At 38.3% G+C, this 8297-nt stretch overlaps 1 long non-coding RNA gene across 1 annotated transcript in view; it reads right to left on the minus strand.

Moving 5' to 3' along the window:
• Positions 1-4048, minus strand: part of LOC108288119 — a 14096-nt gene extending 10048 nt beyond the window's left edge. Inside the window, exons 1-2 of the long non-coding RNA XR_001818606.2 lie at positions 3963-4048; positions 2781-2896 (exon numbers count right to left, since the gene is read on the minus strand). This is a non-coding gene — a long non-coding RNA (uncharacterized LOC108288119). The remainder of the gene's footprint in view (positions 1-2780; positions 2897-3962) is intronic.
• Positions 4049-8297: the final 4249 nt, after the last annotated feature.

The raw sequence follows: 8297 nt of genomic DNA on the forward strand, positions 1-8297 counted from the left end.
GCGGTGGGGGGTGGGGAGCTGGGGAGAGATAGCAAGGGGAGAGATGCCAGATGTAGGTGATGGGGAGGAAGGCAGCAAATCACACTGCCACGTGTGTACCTATGCAACAATCTTGCATGTTTTTCACATGTACCCCAAAACCTAAAATGCAATAAAATACATAAATGGGGAGAGGAAAAAAAAACTGGAAAATAGCGGGAAAGTCAGTGGACTAGAACAGATAGGAGATAATAGTCAGGAATAGGCTTAATGCATGATTTCTCAGGTGTAGTTATTTTGGATATCACGGTTCATCTCAGACTTTCAAGGCAGTTTACATTCTTAAGTACCCCCCAAAGACCTCCTTCACTCACAAGGTGAATAGTAAAAACTAAAATTTACTAAGAATTTTGTATGTTCTTATCACTATGTCAAGCATTGTACATGCATTGTCCCCATTTAACCCTGCCAATATCAATTATTATCATTCCTAACACTGTCCTAATAATGTCAGTGAGATATCTGAGGTGGCTGCGGGTGAAGAAATTTAAAGGGAAATGGTCTGTAAATGGCACTAAAGAGCAAGGTGAATGGGCAGCTTCTTGCCGAGAAAGGAAGTAATGTCTTGGGCAAAAAGCCAGTTTGCGAATAAACTAGATCACAGCATTTAGAAGGGTGGAGAATGGAGACGTGATTGTGCTTCATGGGTTGGGAGTTCTGGAGGGCACGGTTGGAGGATTTTACAAGAAGGGGAAGAGTAAGAGCTTGGAAGAGTGAACAAGAAACCCAGATGAACATTAGGGTAAGAGAATTCTGAAAGGGTATATAGGCTAGACAATTGGGGCCAGGGGTTACATTATAGGTAGTATAACAAGGAAAATGATTATGAGGCCAGACGGATTAACATTCTGAAAGAAACCTCAAACATAACCATCTAGGCCATATTTTAGCTCATCACTCACTGTCTCTATAGGCACAGGTAAGTAGCTTAAGTTTTTAGCTGTAATAATAATAGCAAACATTTATTGACTGCTTGCTGTATGCCAGACACATTTATATAATCCTTACGACAACAGTATGAGGTAAATGTACTATATGTTATCTCCATTGTACAGTGAAACCTTACATAGTTATTTGGTAGAGCTTGAATTTGAACCTTGCCAGCTGTCTCTGGAGCCCTCCAGGTCATTTTATCATTCTCACTGCTTGGGCAGGGCTGCCATTTCTCTTCCTCTAATTGTCTTTACCATGTTGTACACTTTCTGTAGCAGAAAAAGTTCTCTCCACAATCCTTCCAGAGAAATTTAAATGTTAACGTATGATAAGATTATGACAAAGTCAATACACTCAAAGCCGATCTTTAACACTATACTCTATAAGTGGATTTTGAAATAAGGATAGTTCATCTCAGACTTTATCCAAGAGAGCTTACATTCTTAAGTATCCCAAAGGCCTCCTTTACTTGGAAGGTAGTCTTAAGGCCTATATCCAAAAGACAGTATTTTAGGACAGATCCGGTGTGTTTAAGAAATCATCTGTCACACAATAAATTTGATCTGCCCTCAGAGAGGAAACTAACTTTTGATATTTCTCCCCAAGGACAAAAAAATAAGTTACTGTCAAGCTTAATTTAAATTCCATAACAGAAAATGTATTGGATTTTTAAAATTAGCTCCATACATTTTTCTATCTGTATATAGAAAATAAACAAGCAAAGTAGCTTTCATAGATATAAAATAAGTAGGAATCCCATTATAGAAATTCTCCTTTTCTGTTAAGTTTCAAAGTATCAAAGCAAAATATTTATGTATAGAATCCAAGAAGAAATAAAAAATAAATAATCTAGGAAAAAACCCACAGTTGGATTCTAACTATCTTAATACTGATTTAGCAATCACACTTTTATTTTAGTGGTGAAATTTCTAAGGGACCTAAAAGTTTAAAAGACTTAAGTAGAAAAGATGGGGTCTTACATTTAACAAAGCTCCTTTATTTACTCCTACAGGTAACTATAATGGGAAGGCTTACAATTGAAGTGCTCATGTATTAATGACTTTAGACCTCTTCATTAAGGACTTTGTAACTTTTTACTAAATGCCATCTTCTTCAAAAACAAAATAATCTATATTGGCTAAATATATTTTTCTAAAATTTTTTTAGGCCTAAGACTATGTCTACTGTTATAAATCTGGGTTTGTTTCATTGCATTGTTGCACGAGTTCTTCAATCAAATCCCTAAACAGAATCACCTATTTTCCTCATCTGTGTTTAACTGGATACTTAAATTATTTTAGTGTGCAATTAAATCATTTGTAATGTTCAAAAAGTATTTTAAGATGATATTCTTACCCTCTTTTTAAAAAGTACAAGTTCAGAGCTTCTTTTAAAGACTTGAATTTCTTACATCAAGATCTTTTCCAATAGACTCCTTTATCTTTAAAATACAGACCAGGATATATAGTGCAGGAAAAATAGTATTTTTAATCACCTCTGTTCCTTTCGTACTGTCAAAATCTTTAATACCATATTCCCTCAGAAAATATCTGAGTATTATCATAAAATAAGTTCTCAAGCTCTGGTAAAAGTGTCCTTAGCCTATACTATAAAATGAATAAATGATCCAGCCTTTAACTGATTTTTCCAGGAATTTACTTTTCTAACATTAGACGTTAAAAGCACATAAAAAAAAAAAAAAAAAAAAAAAAAAAAAAAAAAAACTCCGATGAAACACAGGGTGATGATAAAAATCATTAATCCTGATCATATATGCCAGATCTCTTGGTATATGACATACTCATTACCTGTCCTGAATAATACATCTTGTCTTCTCTCCATCTTCTACTCCAAAGTCAGGCTGAAATTATCCTAGGAGATCCATGGGTTTGAAAGGCTCCAGAAAGGCCAGGTGGGGCTGAGCCTGAGATACGAGAATTATTAGTGTGATCCTGGTATTATGAACCACAAGTGGCCCAATGTCATCCCAAATCCCCAGAGGACCACCCAACTGAGAGGTCTCTCTTTTGAGTCATATCACCTCCCCTTCTCTTTTTCTCTCTTTCTTTCCGTACAACTCTTTCCTATATTGTACACATATATCTTTCTCTTTCTCTCTGTCTCTCACATAGCTCTGTATCTACAGTATCTCTATATATATGGATGCATTTTGTTTTTTTATCAGACTATCCTCAAAAAAAGATATTTATCATCATAGAATAGTCCTTTATTTATATTAATCAAAAACATCATAGAATAGTTCTTTAATCAAAATAAGCACAAATAAACGAAGAGCTTTGAATAATAATTTCATGACTTTTTTAAAAAAATAAATAATTTAACATGGGAAATAAAGTGAGAAATCCTGGGTTTGAGTCCTTAGTTCTGCTACTTACTAGATATGAGGCTTTAGCAAGTCTCCTAAGCTCTCACAGATTGTTTATTCATAAAGTGCGCAGGATAACCACAATCCACCAACCAACAGAATTATTTCTAGAGTCAAGTTCGTTAATGAACACATAAATTACTCTATAAATTCTAAATTCTTGATGTCACACACTCATAATATCAACAATACAATTGGGTAAAGTTTGTATTCAGCACGACGCCACGACTGGAAAAGGTGGGTAGTTTGTTCCCTCACACTCCCTTTGCATTCCTTGTTCCTCCAGACACAGTGAAACTCGGTTTCTGCAGAATTTGATTTCATTTGAGTTACTTGGGAACAAAGCAATTAGACAGTGAATAATAGCTCAAGACAGGCCAAAGCTGAAGATTTCTACAAAAAAAATGAAGAGGAAACGTTTTGATCCTGAGCAGGTGTTCTCCCTAGACAGCTTGGCCTGAGACTGGCTGACTTTTGGAAGTGAGACTTGTTCACAGGTGGGAAGTCCTGGGGCCAAAGGTGTCCCAGGATTTTGAGGGTCACATGGAATGGGAGGGGGTTAGGGAGATTTCGCTAGCATTTATGGGACCTGGGGGAATCTCACGTTAAAGAAGGTGGTTACCACACGCAAGCAAGCCCTCTTCCTGATGCAGGGGCTGGACAGCTCCCGTCTGAGCATCCAAGTCTTGGGGAAGCTGCACATGGCGGAGGGGCACCCGGAAGCCTCCGGGAGAGCAGCTGGGGGAGCGGCCGCAGGGCATGCCGGGAGAGGCGCAGGGCACGCTGGGGAGGCGCAGGGCACGCTGGGAAGGCAGCCCAGGAAAGGTGGGGCCCTGGGGCCTGTCGAGAAGCTAAGTGGCCAAGGAGCGGTGTGTTTAGTTATCTCACAAGTCCCTTGCGCTTGTGGTGTCCGTTCCGTAACCGTTCTCACAAGACAAGACAGCCTGAGTTCCTTACAGCCAGCACCTCCTCCCGTCTGAGAGCGGTGTCTCCCGCTGGGTTTCCCCAGTGCCTCACCTTGCTCCTGATGGTGGAAGGGGACCGTTTCCTGTGGCCTCTGCGCACCGTTCTGGGTGTTAAGATTCCCCCACCCCGCCCCCCGGACTGACTTCCTCATCCTAGCCTTTTAATTCGTTTCTGCCTGGCCTCTAATTTTACAAGACTGTGGGGAGAAATGTCTCTGAAGGTTTACTTCAGCCTGAAATGCGTAAGACAAACTTTCAAACGTTTCCAAAATCATATTTTAAATACATGTACGTTTTTCCCGTCTTAGACAATTCATCTTACGCTTCAATTAATGTGGGACAGGGCCCCAGCTCCATGTGAGTGGATTGTTGATGACATCCTATTAAATAGAATTTTTTTTTTTTTTTTAATAGAGACGGGGTTTCACCATGTTGGCCAGGCTGGTCTTGAACTCCTGACCTCAAGCAATCCACCCGCCTCGGCCTCCCAAAGTGCTGGGATTACAGGCGGGAGCCACCACGCCCGGCCATATTAAATAGAATTCTATCTCACCTGACTGCCACATGCAAGCAGACTGGAGCATAGCTTCTGTGTGATTTTGTACACAGCAAGAGATTTACACTTTTTTTTTTTTCTTTTTGGTGTGGCTGTGGCTGAGATTTTACGATGCTCTGGATGGCTTCTTGGTCTGATTTCACAAAGGGCTTTTCCTAAATGATAAATGGAAGAATGTCCAAACCCCCAGGTGAAATTATCATTACTGTATGTTTCGCATGTAACCTAGTCTAGTTCAAAAGTTATAGCCGTTGGGCCGGGCGCGGTGGCTCACGCCTGTAATCCCGGCACTTTGGGAGGCCGAGGCGGATGGATCACGACATCGGGAGATCGAGACCGTCCTGGCTAACACGGTGAAACCCTGAATCTACTAAAAATACAAAAAATTAGCTGGGCGTGGTGGCGGGCGCCTGTAGTCCCAGCTGCTTGGGAAGCTGAGGCAGGAGAATCGCTTGAATCCAGAAGGCAGAGGCTGCAGTGAGCCGATATCTTGCCACCGTACTTCAGCCTAGGCGACAGAGCGAGACTGTGTCTCAAAAAAAAAAAAAGGTACAGCAGTTGGACCCGTCTATGTAGGTTGACTATTGCAGTCCAGTTAGATGGCTTCCAAATTCTGCTGTTTTCTAAAGACCTGTTCATGCATTTCATAAAGACATGTTCATAAAATATTCTGTTCATGTATTTCAATATATATTTGTAAAATTTTCTTGCTCTCCCTCTCCTCTTAGTACTTTGTGAGTTTCTTGTTGGAAGGACTATCTTTAAATTAAAGCAATTAGAGTTACTTTATGAGATTTACCCAAATATGAAGAGAATATTCAAGTTGACCAGAAGAAAATATTCAATTACTGAAAAATATTAATTACATCAATAGGTAAGTTAGAATTATATCTAATATTCAGTATAATACAGAACCCTGTTATAACCATAATTATCACCTTTTAAAAATTCATCAGTCACGTCAATTTAAGACAAACATTCTTTAAATGAAATTAAAACTCTTACTTTGGGCTCACTATTTCATAGATACAGACATCTATGTATAGATTACTTCAATGTTAAGTTTTGCTGCAAATTATAAAATTTTCTTTTTTTGACCTATGTATTATGTTTCTTCTTTGCAGTAGAACTTACTTCTACACTTGTTAATGATTTCTTCCTAACACACAGTGGAAATTATATAATTTTTTTAAAAGTTTCAAATAACACAAAAACGTGTACTATAAACCATAATCACCTTCCACAATAATTTCTACTTCTCTCTCTCTCCCCCCGGAAATAACTACTTTTGGCTGCTTGGTGCTTTATCCTCTATATTCTTTTCTGTACATATACTAACCTATATTATTACTTTTAGAATAAAATTATATTTTAAAAATTACTCTGCCATTTCATTTTTTCAGTAAATCAATCTTAGATATCTGTGATTGATAGATATCTAAGATATCTAATATCTGTATACTTAAATCTTTTTAAAAGCCTATATGGTATTCTATTGTATGGATGTACCATAATATATTTGACCCAACCCCTGCTGATGAATATGTGGGTTGTGCCTACTCTTTCCTTACATGAGCTTCTTGAAGTGTGTCTGTGTGTCTGTGTGTGTGTGCTTGTGTGTGTGTGTGTGTGTGTGTGTGTGTGTGTTTCCTTTACATTGTTCCTCCCACCCTCTGGCAAAAGAAAAAAAATTTGGTGTTTTCTGGACCCAGGGCCACTTTCTTGCTTTTTCTTTTTCCTTCAGTCTGTTTTCTGTTTTCCAACTTTTAAGTCTTTGTCTTTCCTTTGGAATGTCTCTTTTTATTCTCCTGTTTTTTCCCGTTAAGGACAAAGGTCCTCTTCACACAGTATCTCTGCCCTCTGGTACCAACGTGTTCTTCCGATACTTTCCAACCCCAGCGGTGAAGAGAAAGAAGGACACAGTATTTGGTTTTTGATGAGAAACAAGAGGCTGCTGCTGGCAGGGAGCCTCATCAAGCTCTGCCTCATTCTGAGCACTCCACTCCCACGTGAACAACAATGAATGGAGATTTCACCCGCCCACCCCACATTGTTCAAGTTGTCCTTTGCCCTTTTTGTCAAAACTTGGCACCCAGGAGACAGGAGAACATGTTCTGAATTCAACCCTGGGGGAGCCACCGATCAACATCACTTCTCTTCTTACTCATTAGTTGTTCTCTTTCTGTGCCTGATGTCGCGTGATGCCTAAGCTGTTCTTTGTCATGGCCCCTTCTCAGTTGCCCAGCTAACCCCTATAGGGCGGGATGGCCATCTACACCCCCTAGGCAGAGCACCATGGACAGAGGAGAAGAGCATGGACAAAGTACTGAAGCTGAGTCCTGGGATGTGGGTTCTCTTATTGCCTCAGCTGTAGGCTCAAGGGATGTGGATAATTTAGGATATTTTACCTCTTTATGATCTGAGTTGCCACATACCAAGAATATTAACTATCTGCTTAACTCACAAAATACTATAAGAATGTGGTAATTTGTAAAGCACTTTGAAAATAAGATTCCAAAGAAACAGAGTATATTATTTACATGTCTTTTCTCCCTTTTTAGTATATATATTTTATCCGACTTCCTTTTTTTTTAATATTTGCAACTTATTTCTGGGTTTTCCTGGCATACCTACTTATTATTCTCTATGAATTAGTTCTTATTTATGAAGCACAGACAATATATTCATAATTATTTCTAATGAGAAAGTTTTTTCAGGAGAATGTTTTTAGGGGATATGTTCAGAGAGGAAGACATGGCTGTTGTCATTTTTTTATCCTAATCTTTAATAATATTGCTTAAATTTCTTTTATATCTGAAACATTTATTGGAATGTTTTTATGATTATTGAAGCCTTAATTCTAAGTAGTAACAATCAAATAAGCATAGAAACTTTATAAGAAGTCTAAATTTCTGTCTGATAGTAAGAAAATTAGATACTTAGATGTCAGTGTATTAAAGATTTCATGCTAAGTGCCAATTACCTCTAATAATCAAATAGTGGATTGTGGGAGGGTCAGGACAGATATGAACACGACACAAACTTCTCAGGATAAAGGTGTTTCAATGTTTTTCAGGCTTAAAAATAAGAAACATTTTGGGAGTTTAAATGGGACGACATTTCAGAAAATTGCAGATTTTACCTCCTGTTATAGTTTATAATAAAAGAAAAGGCTGCAGAATTCTCTTTTAACTGTCATTTCTTAAAAGTCTTGAAAGTCTTTTTAACTACCTTTTAAATATTCTTTTGCAATTTTAAAAAAAAAAAAGAGCACTGGCCTTCGTGTGAGGGTTCCTTTCTCCCTCGGTTGAAAACAGCCCATTTTTAAGCACACGTTAACTACCACTTTTTTTCTAATTTACTTTTTCCTTCTACAATGCAATTGAATACCATACTAATGCATTCTAAAACTAAATTT

This window comes from Cebus imitator, unplaced genomic scaffold (genome assembly GCF_001604975.1).
Source record: "Cebus imitator isolate Cc_AM_T3 unplaced genomic scaffold, Cebus_imitator-1.0 Scaffold365, whole genome shotgun sequence".
Taxonomy (NCBI): Eukaryota; Metazoa; Chordata; class Mammalia; order Primates; family Cebidae; genus Cebus; species Cebus imitator.